This window comes from Moschus berezovskii, chromosome 23 (assembly GCF_049115385.1).
Source record: "Moschus berezovskii isolate FMDL1 chromosome 23, NW_MosBer_1.0, whole genome shotgun sequence".
NCBI classification, from domain to species: Eukaryota; Metazoa; Chordata; class Mammalia; order Artiodactyla; family Moschidae; genus Moschus; species Moschus berezovskii.
In genome coordinates this window covers 55,796,924-55,821,652 of record NC_142482.1, presented here as the reverse complement: position 1 = coordinate 55,821,652, position 24,729 = coordinate 55,796,924, and the positions used below count along the sequence as shown (strand labels likewise).

General features: G+C 45.8%; 1 protein-coding gene and 1 long non-coding RNA gene across 2 annotated transcripts in view; one reads left to right on the top strand and one right to left on the bottom strand.

Annotated features, from left to right (window-relative positions):
- The window catches only part of TMEM170B (transmembrane protein 170B), a 153,901-nt gene that overhangs the window by 39,830 nt on the left and 89,342 nt on the right, over positions 1–24,729 (top strand). The gene's annotated exons all lie outside the window — the stretch shown is intronic.
- On the bottom strand, positions 1,333–2,951 carry LOC148774209 (uncharacterized). Its single transcript, XR_016036081.1, has 3 exons — positions 2,815–2,951; positions 1,594–1,707; positions 1,333–1,465 (listed from the first exon to the last, which is right to left on the bottom strand). It is a non-coding gene; the product is annotated as an uncharacterized LOC148774209 (long non-coding RNA).

Here is a 24,729-nt window from a genome sequence, read left to right as displayed (position 1 = left end):
CCTCTGTCCGTCGGATTTTCCAGGCAGGAATACTAGAGTGGGTTGCCATTTCCTCCTCCAGGGGGTCGTCCTGACCAGGGGCTGGACCTGCCCCTCTTGCATCTCCTGCATCGGCAGGCAGGTCCTTTACCACTCGAGCCACCTTTGAAGCTGAGCATTTGTTAATTCATAAAATAGTACCTAAAGTTTTAGGGTGTAAACAGGACCTATGGCAGATTCGAGGAGTAGAACTGGGTTTATATCCAGCTTCTAGCAGAGTCGTAACAATAATCTGTCCCATTTTGCTATTCCTGTTTATCTACTTTTAATTTTCTATTTTCTTTGTTCTTGGGGCTTCTCTGATGGCTCAAGTGGTAAAGAATCCACCTGTCAATGCAGGAGATGCTGGCTTGATCCCTGGGTCCAGAAGATCCCCTGGAGAAGGAAATGGCAGCCCACTCCAGTACTTGCCTGGAGAATCCCATGTACAGAGGAGCTTGGCAGGATACAGTCCATGAGGCTGCAAAAGAGCCGGACACGACTTAGTGACTAAACAACAATTCATTGTCATTTTTCTTTTGGCCAGTTTTATGAATATTCTTCAGTTCTGGGGATTGATAAAATGAGAATACATTAGTTGGTTTTCCTGCAAAGAGACAGTTTTATCACTAGATGGTGTAAGAGTTCTATTTCATCTTATCCTGGCTTTTGACCATTCTTATCTGTGAACCAACCCTAATTAAACCAGCCTATACTTCTGGACTCATCTAAGATATATTAATGTATGTTTTTCTGATAAAGATACATGTGAGGAAATGAAATACAAGAAAAACCAAGAGTTGCCAGGTTATCACTAATTTTCCAAAGAAGGTTAAGATACAGTGTTCAGGGGTCACTTATAAATTGGAAAACCACATTAACTTTATGATTTTGGCAGGTCATTAATCTGGACCTTCATTTTTCTATTTTTCATAAATTCGTGCTCCAGCTCATTGCATAATGGTCTTTAAAAGTCTATACTTCAGTGATTTTTAATTGCAGAGTTGGTCAACCTGTTGGTATAAAAGGAATATACCTGTGTATCACAACCAGTCTTGCACTGTTAAACTTGGTTTTGAATTCCTGTTCTGCCATTTAGGATTTTAACTTGGCCAGGTTGGTTCACTTCTGTGATCTTCAGTTACCTCCCCAGTTAATGAGGTAATACCTCCTGTTGCAGGGGGCGCTCAGCAAACACCCTATCCCGTGGGCTCCGTCCTCTCGTGAATCCTGTTCATGAGGAAGGTTGATGTCCTCCTAGACTTTGCCGTGAGTTTTGATAGTAAGTCCAGGTCCCTCTGTTTCAGACTCCGTTTCCACATCGTGCACGTTGGGATTTTAGAGAGGACTTGTCTCAGGTTTAAACTGTCCCACTGAACCGTGTGCTGCTTCGGCAGCAAAGTTTGCCGAGAGAATTTTTCAGAAACAGACCTCAGTGGGAAACAGCCTGCGTAGAAAACAGAGTGGATAAACTTGTCAGCCAGCAAATTCCTTGCGTTCTCCAAACCAAATATGTACAAGATAAGGAAGCCAAAGCAGTAAGCATAAAACCCCTGAAAGATGCTTTTGACTTGCCTGTCGGCTGCGTGCAGTCATCGACCACCGTGATCCTGCTGCAAGCAGGCTTCTTGACTTTGCTTGTTGTTCTGCAGAGATGGTGTTGGTCTCTTCAGCCCCAGAGAGTCCGACCTGAAAAGCACAAGTCTCAGTACACAGTGTGATCTGTAGTGGCCTCGGAGACACACATGTACTCCAGGTCATTAAAGAAATCAGGACGGCACTTAAGAGACCAGAAAAAGGACCAGTCAGATTTTTGTAAAATGACACAGCTCCTGTGCCTTTTGCTTTGTGTGTGTGTGTGGGAATTGGTATCAATGGGTAGGATTCTAGGATGTCTTACAAGAAGACACTTGTCTCGTCTTTGTTGTTGTTAAAATTTTTTAAAAAATACGAGCCATTTTTAAAGTCTTTATTGAATTTGTTACAGTATTGCTTCTGTTTTATGTCTTTGCTTTGGTTTTTTGGCCTCGAGGCACGCGGGGTCTTAGCTCCTCGACTAGGGATCAAACCTGTATCCCCCTGCACTGGAAGGCTAAGTCTTAACTGCTGGACTGCCAGGGAAGTCCCATGCATGTTGTCTTTGATGTGGAAAATAAGGGAAGATAGAGAGATGGGTTGGAGACATTGTAGGGCTGAGAAAACACCAATTTTGAGAGACTTCAGACTGTTGAAGGCCCTGCGCGTGTTGACAGAGTGGGCAGGTATCAGACCTGGGACTTCTCCCTAGTTCTGACTCCTTGTGCACAGGAAGCCCCGTGTTAGACTTAATCTATGACCACACCTTCTGCAGGAAACATGGAAATCAGTTAGCTTCTTTTGTCTCCCCTTAAATGCAGGTTGAAACTTTCAATGGGACACCATCAGTTTAGGTCTGTTATTCTCGGACATTTTAAAACCTGGACCAGTTTGACACCTTGAACTTGACATTTGCCATACCTGCTACAGTTTTAAGCTTTAGTGCATCTGTAGATGTATTTGGAGCTTGCCTAAACTGGAGACTTTTTGCCAGGTGAGTGAGAAGAGATGAACATTTCAAATCGAAAGTATAACTTCTGTTGTACTTTTTAACAAGCATTTGGAGGAGCTATGCCAGGCCCATTTTATTGACAAGGTACTCCTTGTAATAATGTTGGTATTCAGCTTCCAAATCATTTCCACATCTCTCATTTTTCTCTCACAGTTTGTTCTTATTTGGGGGAAAGGGAAAAGTGCTTTAAAAAAAAGAAAGCCATTTACCTGGTTAAGCACAGGTCTCTCATGAGACCTGGGCAGCTGTTTGGGCAAATGCCAATACAAGAGCAGACTTGAAGTAGCCATAGCAACTTGGGAGCCTGAAGGGATCCCGGTGGAAACTGACCACTTTCTGGGTAACCCAGGACTGGCTCACTCTCCTGCCACAAGGCTTTGGCTTCAGACTTTTTGAGGAAGGATGCAGAAAGACCCCAGTGTGTTCACACAAGATCTTCCTGGGGCATTAACCTGTTTTCTTCTCTCAGAAGTATCCTACTCACATCAGGCGTCTTCAGTCATCAGAGTGTGCCCCACAGTGTCAACAGACGCTCGTTATCAGCAGGGGTGCTCCCACATTTCATTGGTTCCCAAGTTCTCATTTATCCAAGCAGGTTATCTCTTTCATCGTTCAAACCTCTTGATCTTCAGAGACCCTGGTGTCAGCCCAACTGGTTTATGCCCACCACCAGTGACCTGGACAGGGAAAGTTGCCACATCGAGGCAAAACGTGCACGTCTTCCTGAATATTCTGAAACCAAAACAGACCGAAATAAGGAAGGGTAGTTTTGGTATCTCAGGAACGGGAGGCAGGGTCTGATGTCCGCAGGCGGGGGCCTGCAGTGTGTCATCAGCAGGTTTGTTGGCTGAGATGGAAAAAATGAACAGTGTGCTGATTAACCTCAGAATCAGGATCAAGTGGAAAAACGCATCCACCCGAGACTTCAGAGATCTGTTTGTGGTATTTGAAAAGGCGCTGGGGAAACCATGAAAAGCTTGAACGGAAATTTAGATGACAACAGTGCCCATAAATAAAAGACCAGCTCAACATTATGGAAGGACAAGAGGCAGAGATAAGAAACCGACAAGTAACCCTGAAAGAATCTGTTGCTGTTGATAAGCCTAAAAGGATTTTGTTGTTGTTAGTTGCTCAGTCGTGTCTGACTCTTTGTGACCCCATGGATTGTATGTAGCCCAATAGACTCCTCTGTCCATGGGATTTCCCAGGCAAGAATACTGGAGTGGTCTGCCATTTCCTTCTCCAGGGATCGAACCCACGTATCCTGCCTTAGAGGCAGATTATTTGCCACTGAGCCACCAGGGAAGCCCCACTTTGCAAATATCTCTTTATATTTTAAAGCGTTTCTTTCTCCAATATAAACCTTGTCTTCACGCACCATCTCCAGAAGGGGGCAGACATGGTCAAGAGTCAGAGGGTTTCTTTCCACGTAGAGTAGATATGCGTCAAGTAGACAGGATTTTTTCCGAAGGAAAGATCCCCAAAGTTAACAAAATAAAGCCTTCAAATAGGTTCTGTCACTAGAGCTGGGCTTTTTCCATAAGCTGAAATGAGGGCAATCTAGCTAAAGATAAATTTGTTTCTCTTAAATACGCATGCAGTGTCTTTAATATTGGAACATATCAAATATCAACCTGAGAAATATGCCAAATCATTTGGTGAGGTTCCGGTTTTATGATGTACACCTTGGAAAATGTGATGGTTATCTTGGCTGTTACTAATCCAGTCTGGGCTCATCCTTTTGTCCAAAGCTGGTAAATAAATACGCTGGCTTTTTATACGCTGACAAATTTGGTAAAATAAGGCCCACTCTCTTTACAACTTCCCCAGCTTCTCTCTTTTTTAAACCACAATGAAACATGTGTCAGACTAAATGTAAACAGCCTGTGTTAAGTATGTGCTGAAGAGCCCTCACCCGGACGGGCTTTTGAGGAAAAGAATCAGTTGGACCAGTAAGTCTGATCAAACTTAGCTCCTATGCCCCTGTCTTAGAGATTTCACAGCTCACACAGACATATTTAAAGACTGAAACGTTTGGAGTTAGGAAACCCTATTTGGCTTTGTTTCATTGCCATGAATTCTCTGAAAAACATCTATCGCCGTAAGAGAAATCTCGCTAGCTGACTCTGCGGACTTCTAGAAAGCATTCCCAAGCATTTTTAGAAGTTCTGCCTGGTGTCCCCAGGCAGATCTCTGGCTCGGGCACACTCAGTCTGAAGCAGGGTTTTCATATGAGTTTTAACCTCCAGTGCTGTTCCTCTAGCCTCCAGTGTCTGCTGATGTGAGGTCCCCATCCTTTGCTCGGCCCTGGGACTCTGGAGCCTTCCCAGCCCTGTGTTTTCCTGTGTGGCAGGTCTCTGCCAGGCTCCCCCTCACTTCCATGTCCTTTAGGCGTTTCCTGGGCCCAAGCTTCCTGGATAACGTTTGCCACGTATGGCCCCGGCTTAATGTCGGTCATACTAAGTGGGACCCTCGTAGGAACTCCAAGGTTGCATCTGACCAGTGTCCAGTGAGGGGTGCAGGCTAAATGTCTCAGCATTTCCTCCAAGGAAGAGGCCCCGGGGGCTGGGAAAGTCGAGGCAGCTTCACAGAGCACGTGGCGATAGGTCGGGCCCTGAGGGGTGTTTCTGAAGACAGAGGAAAGTGGCGGACACGGGGACAGCGAGGGAGCCAGGCGCGGGGCCGAGGCGTGCGAGGCGAGGCCCGGACGGGAGGCCGCGGAGGGCCGGACGCCGGCTCTGAGCAGGCGCGGGAGCCGCAGCTTCAACTGCGTGTACTACATACTGCAGACTAAGTCACTTCAGTCGTGTCGGACTCTTTGTGACCCCATGGACTGTAGCCCGCCAGGCTCCTCTGTCCGTGGCATTCTCCAGGCAGGAATCCTGGAGTGGGGTGCCAGGCCCGCCTCCAGGGGATCTTCCTGACCCAGGGATTGAACCCGTGTCTCTTACATCTCCCGCACTGGCAGGCGAGTTCTTTACCACTGGCACCACCCGGGATGGTGCTGTTGGAATAAATCCCGGCTTGCAGACATGCTTCACAAAGTCGTGCACGTGGAGATCATTCTGACCTGCATTTTCCAGCAACATGACAGGCGTGCTCCCCGGTCAGCTGCTTGCGCCTTGCAGGGTGCGAGTCTGCTTTGCCCTAACTGCCTGTGACAGAGAGAACCTTGCTGCCAGCGGTATTTTTCTTTCCTGACCTGAGTTGTTGCATTATTTTGGTTGCTGTTGAGGCCCTTATCTCTCGTTCTCCCCATTAGCGCTTGTGTCTGCTGTCAACAGCACCTGGACTGGCTCTGGGAGCGTGACTTCTTGAAACCCAATCTGCCTAGCTGCCTCCCAAGCAAAGAAGCCGGTCAGAGGGAGGTGAAACCCGTTGACCCCAACCCGGCAGGTTTGCCTAGAACTGGAAAACTCAAATTCCCCTTGTGGCCTCTCCCTTTCTTCTTTTAAAGCTGGTTAATGGAGGGAAGGAACGCCTGATGGGAATTCTCAGTAACATCTCTTATCAGGACACGACCTGGATTCAAGGCACTGCAAATTAGTTCAAGCCAAGTCGTATGCGTGAGAGTTTATTTTATACCATAAGCTACTTCGTAATTAGTCATTACTGCCAGAGATGTATTTAGTCCTTTGATGTGTTGTTTCGCTCCTTACCGTATCTCTGCATGTTGGGATTTTATCAGTTAATTTTAACTTCTTCCCATCAACCCAGGCTCTCTCCTTCTGGACTGAAGGCCTTACTTGCTACTCACGTGGTAGCTCTTTCCTCCTGGGTCCATTTGGTCCCTTGTCTCTGACCCCGCCACCTCCCAGTTCGCCGCCCCACCCCAGGCACAACACCCACCATCTCAACCTGCTCCAGGCAAGGGGCACTTGGACTTGACTCTCTGGACAAGAGTTGAGTAGGCTCCAGGCCTCGGGGAAAAAGCCAAAGGAGAAGGAGGGCAAGCTGGGGAAGGAAGGGTGGGAAAGAGAGAGCTTGATGGATTCCTGGGGGAGCCTTGACCAGGTAAGACATCTCTGCAATGACATAGAAGAAAGGGAGGTAAGATTGTGTGTCTGAAGGTAAGTAGGTGTATTGATGCAATTCCATGTTATGTTACTATGAAATGATTACACACACACACATTTCCAGTGGAAAACATCCCTCTCCCCTTACTTTAAGAAGGAAGAACACTGGAACAGGATGGTTCTATCCTTGGGTTAGTGACTCTTGCTGTTGGCTTCTTGCGTGGCTCTTAACTGTGCATTTCCTCATCTTTTAGGGACAGGGGTAATTTTCATAAAGAATATTCCTCATCCATGTTTTCATTTTTGTATGCCTCAGAAGCCCAAATCTTGCTAAAACATTAAAGCTTATATTTTACCATTTTAAAATTTCCTACCATGAATTGCATTTGTAATAATATGTCACATCTTTCAAATCAACTTGATGCCAGCAGGATTGTCAGAAGGTCTTCCTGGATTTATAAAGAGGTATTCAGACGCTTTCAGTGCTAGATGATAAACAAGCTGAAAATAGATAGATCAGTAAATATTTTATGGAGCTAATAATTTGTTTTTAATGTAAATTGGTGGGAAGGTTGTCATGAATGATATCTGCAGTGAGTAAAACATTTTCCTTTGTTTTATTAAAACATTAAATAGCTGCACTAACACTTTTGGAATGCCTTACAGCCATAATTTATGAACTGTTGATTAGATCACAGTGTCACATGTAGATTGGATCACAGTGTCACATCACCGTTACATTTCTTGAATGTGAGAACTATACTGTGTTCATGTGAGAAGATATCTTTGTTCTCAGGCAAATACTGGTATGTTCAGGGGTAAAGAGGAACAATGTTTGTAACTGACTTATATTAATATTAACGCTGGGCTTCCCTGGTGGCTTGGACAGTAAAGAGTTGGTGATGGACAGGGAGGCCTGGCGTGCTGCGGTTCATGGGGTCGCAAAGAGTCGGACACGACTGAGCAACTGGACTGAACTGCACTGAACTGAGCGACTAAGCACAGCAATACTAACATTATGTATGATATTAATATTTATACATTATATTAATAATATATATAAAGGGAGAGTGAATGATAAAGCATATGTGGGTCAGTGTTAAAATCTGGTTTATCTGGATAAAGACAGCATGAGGCTTCTTTGTATTATTTTAACAACTTTTCTGTAACTTTGAAATTATTTCAAATAAAAAGTTTAAAATATATATATGTATATATAACACACACACATATATGGCATTTATCAGATACAGTTGGACTCTTGGGTCTGGCTCCAAAAGTCCCATGGAGACCAAAATCTGAGAAAGAAGTCCCTCACATGAAATGGCACGTTTGTGCTCAGTCGTTCAGTTGTGTCAGTCTCTGCTTTCCCATGAACTGTAGCGCTCCAGGCCCCTCTGTTTATGGGATTCCCCAGGCAGGAATACTGGAGTGGGTGCCATTTCCTTCTCCAGGGGATCTTCCCGACCCAGGGATTGAACACAGGTCTCCTGCATCGTCAGGTGTGTTCCACCACTGAGCTTCCAGGGACGCCCGTAAAGCAGCACAGTGTCTGCATATCACCTAAGCACATCCTTCTGTGTATTTAAACCATCCCCAGATTGCTTATAACACCTAATACAATGAAAATGCTATCTAAGTAGTTGTATATAGTTGTCCATGTGCAGCAAATTCAAGTTTTGCTTTCTGGAACTTTCTGGAATTTGATCCACTGTTGGGTGGATCCCAGGATGCAGAACCTGAGGACACAGAGGGCCAACTGTATGTATCTGGATGTATAACCTATTCATGTTTTGAATTTAACCTTTAGACTGAGAAGGCTCCAGCTGATATTATCATGAAACAAGCTGAGTCAGGTGATTGGGTTTAGGGTGTATTTGCGATCTTCACGCTGTGTTGGGAGGCTGCCTCCCCACCAGGCATGCCAGTAAGTGCAGGAACCCTGAGAGTTCCCTGAGTTTCCTGTTGTGAGCTGACATTCGGTTTCCCTGGCTCACTGTGTTCCCTCATTATCACAGAAAGAGAAGTACTAGGAGCTCTTTCCCAGCAGCTATAAAACGCCAGCTAAGTGGCTTATTTGCAAATTGCCAAATACAACCACTAAGGTTATTTCTACACAAAAATCCCTGTGTAAACAAGTCTCCAGGACCTCAGGATTCAAATGAGATGAACCTACGAAAAAATCCTGGGATTGACAGATAAAACTACTGTACATAAAATAGATTTACTGTTTAGCATAGGGCACTGTGTTTAACATCTTGTAATAATGTATAATATTACATTATTATACATTATTATTATGCAATTGCAGGAATGCTATCTGAAAAAATAACTGAATGACTATGTTGTACTCTGAAACGAACACAATATTATAAATCAACTACACTGCCAATTTTTTAAAAAGTCCTTGGCATCCAGAAGACCAAAAGCTCAACATAACTAATCATTAGAGAAACGCAAATCAAAACTGCAGAGAGGTATCACTTCATACCGGTCAGAATGGCCATCATCAAAAAGTCTACAAACAATAAATGCTGGAGAGGGTGTGGAGAAAAGAGAACCGTTCTATACTTTGGGTGGGAATGTAAATTGGTGCTGTGAAGAATGGTATGGAGGTTCCTTAAAAAGCCAAACACAGAACTACCATATGACCCAGCAGTCCTACTCCTGGGCATGTCTGGAAAAAGCCATAATTTGAAAAGATACATCACCCCCGTGTTCATTGCAGCACTGTTGACAACAGCCAAGACATGGAAGCAACCTAAATGTCCATCAACAGAGGACAGGATAAAGAAGATGTGGTATATATATACAGTGGAATATTAGCTGTAAAAAAGAATGAAATGATGCTATTTTTAACAGCATGGATAGACCATGGATAGAGATTATCTTACTAAGAGAAGTCAGACAGAGAAAGACACCATATGATATTGCTGATATGTAGAACCTAAAAAAAAAACCCAAAAAACTAAAACCTTAATACAAACCAGAAATAGAGTCACAGATGGGGAAAACAAGCTTATGGTTACCAAGGAGGAAAGGGGAGGGGAATGATAAATTGAGACATTGGGATTGATGTATACATACTTACATACTACCATATACAAAGGCAATAACTAATAGGGACCTACTGTATACTTCAGGGAACTCTTCAATGCTTTGTAATGGCCTACACAGGAAATGAATCTAAAAAGGTGGGGGATGTACGAATGTGTATACCTCATTCACTTGGCTGTACAGCAGAAACTAACGCAACATTGGTAAATCGATTATACTGCAATAACATTTTTTTTAAAAGTTAAACCAAAACAAATAGAATAAAGAACTCCAAAAAAGGCTCTTGGACAAGTGAACAGCTCCTTCTAAGTCTGAGTGCTCTGCTCTGCTCGGCTGAGCTCTGCTGGGAGCTGAGAGTTAAGGCGTGGAGGTTCCCATGCTGATTCTGTTCCTGGGAAGGGCTGGAACTTCCAGCAAACACCTTCCCCTCTATCTCAGCTTCTGTGGCCTGTTTTCTTTTTGCTTGTAAAGCATTGGTATATCTGGGATGAACTTCACCCAATTCTAAAAGCCCCGAGGAGTATCGTACTTAGAGAAAGCTCCTAATGGGAGGATGTGATCCAGAGGGAAATAGTCAAAAACTCAACAGAACTCATCTTTTACTTTTACCCTTCCCTGGGCATCTCTGCTTTCTACTTTTTGCTCCTGGTCTCCTAAATTTCTGAGTCTTCTAAGAATTTCCCGTGAGGCCTGCTTAAAGATCAAGAAAGTTGGAACAAAAAAAGGCAGACTATTTTTCATGTTTAAACTGAAAATTTTTTAATGGAAAAAAAAAAAAACACAAAAAACCCACCAAAAGCAAAAACCCTCCTTGCTTAGGAAGTAGTAGCAGGTTGAAAGTGTAACTGGATACGAGGAGAAGCTGACATCTCGAGTGCAAGCGTTGGACTTCCCAGGTGGCACTAGTGGTAAAGAACCTGCCTGCCAATGCAGGAGACAGAAGAGATGCAGGCTTGATCCCTGGGTTGAGAAGATTCCCTGGAGGAGGGCATGGCAACCCACTCCAGCATTCCATGGACAGAGGAGCCTGGTGGGCTACAGCCCATGGGGTTGCAAAGAGTCAGACACAACCGAAGTGACTCAGCAGCAGCAGCAGCAGCAGCGCGAGGGTTGGCTGCAGACACAGCTGGGACCCGACCTCCCCTCAGAGGCCATGGCCTGAGGTTGCCTGGCGAGAGCATCCCAGCCAGGTCCCCCTACCTGCAACCCCTTGTCAATGCCCTCGGTTTGTGAAAGAATGTGTTAATGACAAATTATTCATAACGCTTGGCAAAGAACCTTCAGCTGACTCTGTTCACAGGGAAGCATTGCTATAGATGTAGCGTGTGTGTGTGCGCGCATGCGTGCGTGCTTAGTTGCTCAGTCATGTCTGACTTTTTGGGACCCCAGCAGGGATGACCACAGTGGGGACTGAAGTCCATTGGCAGCATTTCCCCAACAGCATCTGTTCGCTTCATGTCTCTGTGTCACATTTTGCTAATTCTCACACTATTCCAAACTTTTTCATCATTACACTTGTCATAGTGATCTGGGATCAGTGATCTTTGTCATCACTGCTACAATTCACTGAGGGATAAGATGATGGTTACTATTTTTTGTCAAGAAAGTACTTCTAAATCAAGGTTCATATGTTGTTTTTAGACATAATGCTATTGTACACTTCATGCTGCTGCTGCTGCTAAGTCACTTCAGTCGTGTCCGACTCTGTGTGACCCCATAGACCGAAGCCCACCAGGCTCCCCCGTCTCTGGGATTCTCCAGGCAAGAACCCTGGAGTGGGCTGCCATTTCCTTCTCCAATGTGTGAAAGTGAAAAGTGAAAGTGAAGTCGCTCAGTCGTGTCCAACCCTTAGCGACCCCACAGACTGCAGCCCACCAGGCTCCTCCATCCATGGGATTTTCTAGGCAAGAGTACTGGAGTGGCTTGCCATGTACACTTCATAGACTACAGTAAAAGTTTTTATTACTGTTTTATTGTTATTTTTATATGCAATGGGAAACGAAAAATACCATGGGACTTGCTTTATTGTGATGGTCTGATACCAAACCCACAGTGTCCCTGAGATATGCCCGTACCTGTTTTCACAAACTGAAAGAAATTTGAAGAGGATTTTTGCTTTTAAGAATAAAGGCAAAAGGCAAAAATGGCGTCGGTTTATTTTGTGCATCCATTTACAAGCTGTGTCTTTAGGTCTTGCTCCTTTGCTCCATTTCAGCTTATGAAAGTTTTCATGAGAACACTCTGCTTGCAAATTGTGGGGGAAACCTGTGCCTCTCCGAGCTCTCTACCTGGGGCACAGCTGCTGAGCTGCCCACAGCTAGGTGCTCCACAGCACCCGGAGGCCCCGCCCCGAGGAAAACCCTCATTTCAATTTACTCACGTGCAACTGCACCCAGCCTTTGCTTTTTTAAGCGAAATGAAAGTTGCTTAGTCTTGTTCAGCTGGTTGCGACCCCATGGACTGTAGCCCGCCAGGCTCCTCTGTCCGTGGAATTCTCCAGGCCAGAATACTGGAGCGGGTTGCCATTTCCTTCTCCAGGGGATCTTCCCAGCCCAGGGATCAAACCCATGTCTCCCGCATTGCGGGCAGATTCTTTACTGTCTGAGCCACCAGGGAAACCCAAGGATACTGGAGTGGGTAGCCTATCCCTTCTCCAGCAGGATTGTTTACCAGCTGAGCTACCAGGGAAGTCCTTGCTTTAGTACAGGGATTTGCTAAAAAGGAATGTGGGCCCTTTGTCTTTAAATGTCAAAGCAATGTTTCAGTCTTTAAAAACAAAGCCTTTATTTTGGTTCTTCTGAACCTTACTGATAAGACCAAAGCGGGTAAAACAGGGAAGGAACAAGGAGAAGAGAAACTTTGGCGCCAGGGCCTGAAAAAGGGCTCTCCGTGGGTGGAAAATATTCCAGTTGTTTCTTCCAGGCAAAGCTTGAGGCAACGAAATCATGATGAAAAGCTCATGGAAAATCGAAGCAAAATATTTTTAGCTGGTTGACCTTTTAGAAAGAGTAGTATCTCCTTTAAAAGGAAAAATTATCAGAAGAATGTTGTGTTACTAATACTTGGAAGGGAGGTGGGAGGGTGGGGGGATAAGCCAGAGGTAAAAATATCCAAGTTTGCGGTATATGCTTTGGGAGCTTGGGTGCCCACCGGTTCATCTTTCCAGACGGGTTGGTACTGGAGCTTTGCTCCTGAATCTGGTATAACTGCATCCCTCGCCTGTTGGAATGTATCTGCAGAACCATTTTCTTAACAACCATTTCTTAAGCTTCCGGTTAAGAGCATAGACTTCAGTCCTACTGGCCTGAATCTGGGTCTGGATTCTGCCACTTATTCTATGAGTGACCTTGGACAAGTTGCTTAATTTTGCTGGGCCTCAGTTTCCCCATCTGTGTAATGAGAAGAATAATAGTACCTGTTTCTCAGGGTGGTTAGGATGATTAAATAAGAAAGCACATGTACTGTGCTCAGTAGAAGTGAGTTCTCAGGAGAAAGGGAGGCGCTTGTAGTAAGACTGTCTGCCTGGGGCCACGAGTGCAGGGTAAGTCAGAAGGTGAGGATGCCCCGTCCAGAACTCTGATTTTCCTACTTTCTGTTTTCACTCTACTACATCCTGACTTTATTCCGTTGAACCTGGGTGCATTGTTTTGATAGAAGAAACTGAGCTAATCCCACTCTATGTTCTGCAAAATTCACTGATACTAGGGTTTCTTTTCCCTCAAGATACTCCTCTGCTTCCCAAATTACGTCAACTCCGAGTAAAATCACAGCACACACAGGGCTCTGTTGTGGTACCGTTTTGGTCTTACTGCGCCCTGCCTCCTGTCTGTAGGCTTCTCATCTCCATCTCCTTCCCGTCACCCTAGAATCCCAAGGGGTCTTGCTGTCTGAAGTCTTTCCTGCACCGCCTGTCCACTTCCACCCTCTTCCTTGTTTTCCAAAATAACCTGTCTCGGTGACCTTGCACCACGCGCATCTCCTGGGACAGCTGAAAGTGACGTGAAAGTGAAAGGTCCTCAGTCGTGTCCAACTCTTTGTGACCCCATGGACTACACAGTCCATGGAATTCTCCAGGCCAGAATACTGGAGTGGGTAGCCTTTCCCTTCTTCAGGGGATCTTCCCAACCCAGGGATCGAACTCAGGTCTCCCGCATTGCAGGTGGATTCTATACCAGCTGAGCCACAAACAGCTGATATTGGCTAATTTTTAGGAGTCAGCCTAAGGCAGTCCACAGATGCCATGATGAATGGTCTTCCTCTTACTGTGCTTCTCTGCTCGTTGTGATTTCAAAGGCTCATTTCCAGCAGTGAAAGAGGCAGCAGTTCCAAGTAGTAAGGACTTTCCAAGGCACCCCCAGTTGTGCCTTCCTGTTGGGAGTTCCCTGCTCTTTATTCTGTGGAGCCTCATCCTCCTGCTGATCAAGTCTCTCCTATTTTCAGTTCAGTGCAGTCCAGTCGCTCAGTCGTGTCCGACTCTCTGCGACCCCATGGACCGCAGCTCGCCAGGCCTCCCTGCCCATCACCAACTCCCAGAGTTTATTCAGACTCATGTCCACTGAGTTGGTGATGCCATCCAGCCATTTCATCCTCTGTCGTCCCCTTCTCCTCCTGCCCTCAATCTTTCCCAGCATCAGGGTCTTTTCAAATGAGTCGGTTCTTCGCATCAGGTGGCCAATGTATTGGAGTTTCAGCTTCAACATCAGTCCTGCCAATGAATATTCAGGACTGATCTCCTTTAGGATGGACTGGTTGGATCTCCTTGCAGTCCAAGGGACTCTCAAGAGTCTTCTCCAACACCACAGTTAACCAGACGTAATTCCACACCATTTTCACTCCTGCCACTGCCTCCTCTGAGCCTCCTTCCTGACCCCCTGGCTCAACGAATGACCGCGGTTCCTCCGAGGGGGACTCCCACTTCTCTCCCCTGCCCACTGCCTCACCTGCCCTTCTCTCCTTCCTGCCTTCCTCTTCCTGAGACCAACGCTTTGTCCTAGGAAGCCCACCCCGGACCCCAGGAAAGGCAGAAGCCCAGGTCTGTGTTCTCTCTCCCTCCCTCACCGTCAGCCCCCAGGACTTGTGAGTTATGTATCTTGGTTTCTCTGAGTTCCTGGATGGTTGTCACAGAGGTGGGGACAACCTGCCATCATGATGAGAACCATGAGGACTGGTCCAGTCTCCAGGTAGCTTCAGTGGGGGGACTGTCCGTGAAGCTCTGCAGGAGCAGGGCCCCAGGGGAGCACCCCCAGACATTCCTGGCCGACAGGCTGAGACCAACCCCAAACCGCAGCCTGACCCCTGGAGACAGCAGTGATGCCAGGGTGACTTCCGGTGCCTGGGAACATGGGGAAGAGAAGGGAAGGAGGTGGGAGGGGAGAGGATGGCTGGCTGAGCTCCTGGGCTTCACTCCATTTCTGCTGTGATTAGAAGGGTCCAAGGCAGGGGAGCCCCAGCGTCTTTCACAACTATGCTGCCTGGACTGCGCCTTGCCTTTTAAAATATCATCATGTATCTATGTCAAAGTCTGGGTGAAAGACTGTTGCTTTAGTTGCTAAGTTGTGGCTGACTCTTCGCGACCCCGTGGACTGCAGCCTGCCAGGCTCCTCTGTCCATGGGATTCTCCAGGCAAGAGTACTGGAGTGGGTTGCCATTTCCTTCTCCAGGGGATCTTCCCTTCCCAGGGACTGAACCCACATCTTCTGCATCTCCTGTACTGGCAGGCGGGTTCTTTACTACTGAGCCACCAGGGAAGCCCTCTGTGGAGGAATGCAGCAGCAGGAAACCCCATTCTTCTCAAAGCCCAAAGCAATTTTCATCAGCTTCCGGAAGTTTCCTTTGAAAAGTCATCTGCTAAGCACCTGTATTTCAGGAATTTGGAATGGTAGCGTAACCATCGGAGAAGGCAATGGCACCCCACTCCAGTGGTCTTGCCTGGAAAATCCCAGGGACGGGGGAGCCTGGTGGTCTGCCGTCTATGGGGTCGCACATAGTCAGACACCAAGTCTGACTGAAGCGACTTAGCAGCAGTAACCATCAATGCAAGGGAATCATCAGAAGCCAGGCAGAAACTTCAGATCCCCACCAGCCGCTACCTCCAAGATCTCTGGGGGCCAGGACCTTCCAGAGTCTCATTTGGAGCCTTCCACTCAAGAATCCACTCCCATTCTTGGCTTGGCTGCCCGCGGGTGGTTACAGGAGGCCTGGGAAAGGAAGAAATCCTGATTGCGGCATCGTGAGCCTTGTTTCCCCTGACACTCAAGTGTGTGCATTCCCGGACACCATTTGTTCTCATACAAAGGAAAAAATAGGTGTGTTGTGAGCTCCCTGTGTGCTTGCTCGATTACCTGATGTTGGGGCGGTTTGTTTTCTGGGATGTCTAGCGCCATCCGTGTTCCTTTCTGGGGCGAGTGCTTTGTAAAGACATAAACAGCCCAGCAGGCTGCGAGGAATCAATGTGTAGCAGACTCTTCTTTCTTCGGAACTACATCCCTGCAGAGATAAATACACAGAAAGACAGACGGATTATAACAGGGGAAGGGACGCCGTGTCAGCATGACGGCTGCAGAGAAAACAAAAGGGCTTCCGTGTGCAGGGGCTGAAAATAGAACGTAAAGCTATTGGGACTGGGGGAAACAGCCGAGGCCTCCTGGGGCATCATTTGCAAAGAGATCCTGAGCCTCCCTGGAAAACAAACTGGGTGGAATCGGTGTGAAAGTGAAACTTAAGGATCTGTGTGAGTGATGCCAACAGCCAGAGGGGCAAGAAGCCACCGCTTTGGAGGTTTTACTCTGAGCAAGGCATCCTGGCCTCAGGCAAAGGGCTTACTGGGACGCTGCCCTGGTTGAGCGCAGTGTATCTGGGCCAGTGGGAGGGTGGGGTAGACCTTTGACCTGAACCCCGCTCACAGTTCAAACAGAAAGATGGCAGAGCTGCTGCAGCATGGCTGTTTCTGAAACAAGATTGTTGTTGTGGTTTAGTCCCTCAGTCGTGTCCAGCTCTTTTGCAACCCCATGGGCTGTAGCCCACCAGGCTCCTCTGTCCATGGGATCTCCCAGGCAAGGATACTGGAGTGGGTTGCCATTTCCTTCTCCAGGGGATCTTCCCCACCCTAGGAATGGAACCTGCATCTCCTGCGTTAGCAGGCAGATTCTTTACCACTGAGCCGTGAGGGAAGGCCATTCAAAACAGGATATGGTGTGTTAATTTTACATTTATGACTCTTTTTAAAAAGCAGATGCTCTCTGCCACCCCCTTCAGCCGTTTGGCAAGCTCGCTATAACCCCGCGAACCAAGGCAGGCTGTCCCCAACTCTTATCTGGTGCAGCATCTCCATTCCCGTGCAGAGCGAGCAGTAGCTATGAGAACCTACTGGAGAAAGGGCAGGGCTTTCAATGGGCAGTTAACCCTGGAGTTAACGACTCTGCACCCGCGGTCAGCTTCCTCCCCCGGCAGGCACTTCCACCAACCCTCCTTCAATTCCAGTACATCTTGTTTACTGGCTGGTTTAAGATCCAGTTGGCTACTTGCCCTGTCAAGACAGAGGCAGCCCCTGAACTGCACTGAGAACCATCCGCTGTTTGAGTGCAGCCAGCTGGGTCAAAAAAAAAAAAAAAATGAGGGAAAGGAAGTGGCCTTTTAAGAAACCCCTGTCTTCTGGTTAAAGTAAGAATTACGGTCTTCCTTTAGCTAAGTAGGTCTGCAGGAGGGTCTTTGTGTAGCAGCAAACATTCAAAAACATTTAGCCCCCTAAATCGGAGTCCCACGCTCAGAGCCTCAGTGGCCGGGGTTGATTGACAAGATCAAAATGGTTTAAGTGGTAAACATCGGTCCTCTACCTGAGTCCACTTAACGATGGCTTTCAAGGTGGAAAGTGCCCCCAACAGGAAGTGGGACTGCTTCATTCTGCATTTGCCTTGAAAGCCATGAGTGACCCTTCCAAATTCAAAGTGAAAGTCACTCAGTCCGACTCTTTGTGACCCCATGGACCATACAGCCCATGGGATTCTCCAGGCCACAATACTGCAATGGGTAGCCATTCCCTTCTCCAGGGGATCTTCCCAACCCAGGAATCGAACCCAGGTCTCCTGCGTTGTGGGTGGATTCTTTACCAACTGAGCTATCAGGGATTCCAAGCTATCTCTGCCTATAAATAAATTTGTACTGGGTGCAGACGCGGGAGACGCCCGGCTCCGGCGCAACCGACCACGTGCAGAATCGTGGCTGAGATGAGCTACCCCGCGCCCAGGGCTGGGGCCGTGGCCGAGAGGAGCTGTACCACGTCCAGGAGGCGGTGGCTGCTTGGGCACTGGAGGGCCGAGAGGAGCTGATCCACATTCAAAGCAGGAGGGGCGGCCTTGAGGAGATACCCCTCGTCCAAGGTAAGGTACAGCGGCTGCGCCTTGCTGGAGCAGCTGGGAAGAGATACTCCACGACCAAGTGGAATATAAGAATCCAGTGTTCTGGGGAGGAAGGAACAAGATGGCAGAGGGATAAGATGGCAAGACCACTTTCTCCCCCACAAATTCATCAAAAGAACATTTGAACACGGAGTAAAGTCCACAGAACAACTTCTGAATACTGGCAGAGGACATCAGCTCCCAGAAAAGCAGCCCATTGTCTTCTAAAGGAGAGAGAAGAAATCCAGCTCCACCCACCAGAACACCGACACATGCTTCCCTAACCAGGGAACCCGGACAAGTCACCCGTCCAACCCCACACACAGCGAAGAAACTACATAATAAAGAGAACTCCACAAACTGCAAGAAGAGGGAAACGCCACCCCAAGCAAAGCAATATAAGCAAGATGAAGAGGCAGAGAAATACCCAGCAAGTAAAGGAACAAGATAATTGCCCACCAACACAAACAAAAGAAGAAGATATAGGGAATTTACCTGATAAAGAATTTCAAATTTTGATGGTGAAAATGATTCAAAATCTTGAAAGCAAAATGGAGTTACAGATAAATAACCTGGAGAAAAGGATTGAGAAGATGGAAGAAAGATTTAATAAGGACTTAGAAGAAATAAAAAAGAGTCAATATACAATGAATAATGCAATAGATGAGATCAGAAACACTCTGGAGGGAACAAACAGTAGAATAACAGAGGCAGAAGACAGGATAAGCGAACTAGAAGATAGAATTGTAGAAATAAATGAAACAGAGGGGAAAAAAGAAAAACGAATTAAAAGAAATGAGGACAATATTAGAGACCTCTGGGACAATGTTAAACGCTCCAACATTCGAATCATAGGAGTCCCAGAAGAAGAAGACAAAAAGAAAGACCATGAGAGAATATTTGAGGAGATAATAGTTGAAAACTTACCTAAAATGGAGAAAGAAATAATCACCCAAGTCCAAGAAACCCAGAGAGTCCCCAACAGGAAAAACCCAAGGCGAAATACTCCAAGACACATATTAATCAAATTAACAAAGATCAAACACAAAGAACAAATATTAAAAGCAGCAAGGGAAAAGCAGCAAATAACACATAAGGGGATTCCCATAAGGATAACAGCTGATCTTTCAACAGAAACTCTTCAGGCCAGAAGGGAGTGGCAAGACATACTTAACGTGATGAAAGAAAATACCCTACAGCCCAGATTACTATACCCAGCAAGGATCTCATTCAAATATGAAGGAGAAATCAAAAGCTTTACAGACAAGCAAAAGCTGAGGGAATTCAGCATCACCAAACCAGCTCTCCAACAAATGCTAAAGGATCTTCTATAGATAGGAAACACAGAAAAAGTGTATAAACTTGAACCCAAAGCAATAAAGAAAATGGCTACGGGATCGTACTTATCAATAATTACCTTAAACGTAAATGGGTTGAAATTTTCAAAAAGGCTAGGAAACAATTCTCATAGCCATCAATAGTTCAGTGTTGAGTTCATGAATAGTTTTTAAAGTTTGGGATAAACTGTAGTATTTGCTATTTGAAGTACTATTTGTAATTGGCATATTACAATGTAACATTGGTCTTCATTTCCAACTTAAAATGCCTAAAAATGCCTAACAGGTTTTTAGATTTGTGAATTTTAATTGAAATGTATTTTACGATGTTACTAAACCTGCAGAAATATTGAAATATTTCAGAGAACTTATTCACTGTACATTTAATTTATTTTATTTATTAAAGTTATGAACTGTAGGAAGTTTTACTTGTTGGGTCAAATGCTTGTTGCTTCAAATGCTTGTTGCATTTGAAGTGCTAGTTACAAGAAAATCAAATACCTTCAATGTATAAATGCTATTAAGTTTTTAAAGGACTCTGGAGTATAAGTAAGTTTGTTTAAAGAAATTTAGTCTGTTCAACTTGAAAAAAAAAATAAATAAAATTGGATTATTTGATTTAAAAAAAATAAAAAATAAACAGCACAGTCTTTTATATATTGTTAAAAGTTTAAAAAAAAAATTCATTACAGCAAGGTTAGTTAGACACATGATGGATGCAGCTTTAATCCTGCCATATATTATTACAGTTAAAATGTAAATGATGAAAAATATTTTGTGCTTATCAGCATTTATGTGGAAATGTGTTTTACAGTGATATATGGTGTTATATTTCTATTATTGTGATGAAAAAGAAAACAATACAAAAAGACGAAGTGTTTATTAAAACATGAAAAAAGAAAAAGAAATAAATGGTTTTGCAGCACTGAAGAGATTATAGAAAGTAAATAAGCTAGATCAGACCTGTTTTATGTAGTAATTTTATAGTTTATTTTAATTATTTCAGTTGTAAAATATTGTTATACTGTTAATTAGTTCTGATTGTTTATATTAAACTATTGTAATGCAAATAAATAAATAAATAAGGGAAAAAAAAGAAAAAAAAAATTTGTACTGACTTTTGTTGTTGGGATGGTGATCTATGATTTAATTAAGAATGATCCTCATTCTTTACGAGATTGCTGTCTTAAAGACATGAAATATGTAGCATGCTCTGCTCTGCCCAGAAATGCCTAAAGAGGCCCTTACATGTCTCATTGTGATGCTAAATGAATCCCCATCTTCAACATCACAGAGGTACCTCTTATTTAGAGAACCCAAAGGTGGTTTAAGGATCTCATTGTGTGTGTCCAGTTGCTTCAGTTCAGTTCAGTCGCTCAGTCGTGTCCGACGTGTCCAACTCATAAGGTCTACAGACCTTATGGACTATAGCCCTCCAGGCTCCTCTGCCCATGGGATTTCCCAGCCAAGAATACTGGAGTGGGTTGCCAATTCCTTCTCCAGGGGATCTTCCTGACCCAGGGATCAAACCTGCATCTCTCATGTCTCCTACACTGGCAGGCGGGGTTCTATACCACTAGTGCCACCAGAGGGCGAGCCTCGGGAATGCAGAGACTAGATGGTTGGATGGTGCAATCGCATCAGTTATGGGCTGGGAAGGTGGACGAGCGGCATGGATGGAATTTAGGTCTCAGCCCCAGAGACACCGTCTCACTCCTCATGGACCCAGTCTTCTGACCGAGCTCCAGCACCGAGTCCCTCGTCTCCTTTAAGACCTCCACCCCCATTTCACAGTCTACGGAAGGAGCTGAAAAATGCATCGTGTTGATTTCAGGAATAATCTGAATGCTGCCAGGAAAAGGCTTGCTGAAAGCTCTGCAGGATTGATGCGCGTCTGGTAGAAACCAGAGTAAGTGAGCGGAGCAAAGCCAGCCGCCCCTGGCTCTTTCCGCAGAGTGCTCAGCCTCACCCTCTTCCGTCTCTCTTGGATCCACGTCTGGAGTCCTTTTCACACCAGTTGTGTTACCAGCATCGTCAGGAGGTTTGATGTGTGAATTCCTGCCACCAGGATGGACTGGGAAATTTACAGAATCGCAGAAAAAGAGAGCAGGGGAGGCTTACAAAGGGTCTTTCTGCGAAGCCTGAGTCCTACAGGCACAAGCAGGTGCTCTGGGAACTGGCCGCTTCAGATGACTGGCTTCAAAGATTCCCGAGAGTGGGGGCCCACAGGCTTTCTAGGGGCTTATTTCTTTGTTTCGTTCTGGGGGGGGTGGTCTCAGCTTCTTCCCTTGGGCCTATTAAAATCTAACCTGTTTGTTCCACACCCTTCCCAACGCCTCTTTTGTCGAATCTTAATTGTGTGCCTGTGAGTTGATCATCCATCCTTCAGAAAGTACCTCCCACCCCAGCACCTACTCAGCCTTCCATTTAGACTCACAGTGACCAGAAGTGTTGGCTGCGTCTCTGTGAACAGCTCATGCTTTTGAATCAGGGGAGATGAGGCAGGTGAGGTCATTCATTCACTCAAAAATTAATTTTCAGGGTCTCAGTTATGCCAATCGCTGTTCTGTGATTGGGATACATAAAAGAACAACAACAAAAACTGTTGTCTTGAAAACTTACATTATAAGGGTGGGAGGGGAGTGCAGAAGACAGATGGTAAACAATAAACAATAAATCACATGGGGCATTAGAAGTTATAAATACTGTAGGAAAAACAGAGCAGGTGAAGGGACATCTGGTGTGCAGGTGGAGCAGGGAAGGGGTGACGCTAACAAAATTTCCAAGTGAACTTTATAAGGAAAATGACAAACGAGTGTGTCTGTTCCTTCCTGTGAAGAATAAATACTTGCCAATAAACAAATATCAGGATAAAGACATATCATTGTCTGAAGCATCACAGTTTATTTTCTACAAACATTTTTATCTATCTATAAAATAATATATGGGGAAAATGTGGAAACAGTGTTGGATTTCATTTTCTTGGGCTCCAAAATCAATGTGAACGGTGACTGCAGCCATGAAAGTAAAAGACGCTTGCTCCTTGGAAGAACAGCTATGACCAACCTAGACAGCGAATTAAAAAGCAGAGACATCACTTTGCCGACAAAGGTCCGTCTAGTCAAAACTATGGTTTTTCCAGTAGTCATGTATGGATGTGAGAGTTGGACCATAAAGAAGGCTGAGAATCAAAGAACTGATGCTTTCAAACTATGATGCTGGAGAAGACTCTTGAGAGTCCCTTGGACTGCAAGGAGATCAAACCAGTCCATCCTAAAGGAAATCAACCCTGAATATTCAATGGAAGGACTGTTGCTGAAGCTCCGATACCTTGGCTACCTGCTGCAAAGAGTTGACTCATTAGAAAAGGCCCTGATGCTAGGAAAAATTGAGGGCAAGAGGAGAAGGGGACGACAGAGGATGAGATGTTTGGATGGCATCACTGACTCAATGGACATGAGTTTGAGCAAACTCAGGGAGATAGTGAAAGGCAGAGAAGCCTGGCATGCTGCAGTCCATGGGGTCACAAAGAGTCATGACTTAGAGACTGAACAGCTGCAATATTTTATTTTTTTTTAAATATTTTATAATTATATACATCTACGTATGTGTACATATATAATCAAATGCACGTTATAATTTAATTGAAAATATATATATCAGAGGAGTTTTGCTAACTCTTTCAAGTCAGGTGGATATGCAGGAAATTTCTAGTTCCGCAAATAGTCTTTTGGTTTCCTCAGGAAGAACTATCTAAACTGACCCATTTACATTTCGTGGTGACATGAACCACAGAAGCATCTCCCAGCCTTTGACCCCCGTCCTGCTGATGAGTCTTAAAGAGGCTTTGTGAGGGCCTTCAGCCCAAGAGGGCTCGTGGGAGCAGGAGTGGTTCTGGGCTCCCAGGCTGGCGTGGGGAGCGAGACCCTCATGCTCCAAGAGGAGAGACGGCGCTGGTGAGCTCGGCCACCGTCCTGCCCGTTTCTCTCCCACTTCATTCCCGCTCCAAAGCCCCAGGCAGGACCCCAGTTGCTGGTCTATCTGAACGCACTGGGGGCACAAATAAGCAAATCGAGGAAAAGGAATGTGCAGCCATTGTTTGAGGATTTTCTGGAATTCGGAGCATTGTGATTTTCGCTGTTTAGAAAAGACTTTGGTTGGCTGTTTATCATGCAGTGCAGGCTCATGGATAACTTCCTGGGGGACTGGCCCACATTCTTGGTCCCCTCGGCGTCTCTTGCCCAGGAAGGCTCACTCAGGGCGTCTTCCCTACAGCCTGTCTGAGAGTGACCTTTTCTCCATTGACTAAACTTCGAGTCCTTATTGAAATGACCTCCTGCACAGGAAGGCCCGGCGGTGGCGCCTGGCAAGAGAAAACAGCCCTGGTTTCTAGGAAGTTAGATACTCACACACTCCCTGCAAGTCTCGTTCAGAAAAGGCGAAATGTTTATGTTCTTCCACGGGCCTGAGACGGAAAAACCAGCAGACGTGCCAGGAACGTGCAGAGAAGAGGTGAAGGCAGGCCCAGGGAACACAGCTGGAAGCCCGCGGACGCATCGGGGCACAGTGGCCTTAGTGACCACACCGTGCGGACGGGGGCGCTGAGACGCAGCCGAAGGCATGGTCGTCCGTGGCTGCACGTGTGCCGTGTGCTAAGTCACTTCAGTCGTGTCCGACTGTGCGACCCTATGGCCCTAGCCCTCCAGGCTCCTCTGTCCATGGGATTTCCCAGCAAGAATACTGGAGTGGGTTGCCATTTCCTCCTCCAGGGGAACTTTCCTGCCCAGGGATCGAACGTGAGTTTCTTATGTCCACTGCTTTGGCAGCCTCCTGGAAAAGCCCCATTCCTGTCTGCCCCCAGGCTTCAGACTCAGTCTATAGAAAGCCTGCGAAATCTTCAGCATTTAAGAGAAAAATAAGCATGGAATTTATCTTAATGTCTAGAAGGAATTTTGCTCTTGCCAAATATTTTCTAAAGTTGTGGGGCTTTTTTCACTTTTTAAAGTGGCACCAGTTGGAGCAGGGGAATCCCAAAGAAAGGGGCAGGTGTGTCCTTTAAATTCTTTCTAGTTCTTCAGTGAGACCTGCTCACACTTGATGAAGAAATTTAAGGCACTTCCTCACTCTGGTAGGATGATACCATTTTAGAAATAAAACCCTTGTAAGGTCTCAGGTAAAGAACCTGCCTGCCAAGGCAGAAGACCTTGAGAGTCTTGGGTTCGATCCCTAGGTTAGGAAGATCCCCTGGTGGAGGCCATGGCAACCACTCCAGTATTCTTCCCTGGAGAATCCCATGGACAGAGGAGCCTGGTGTGCTACAG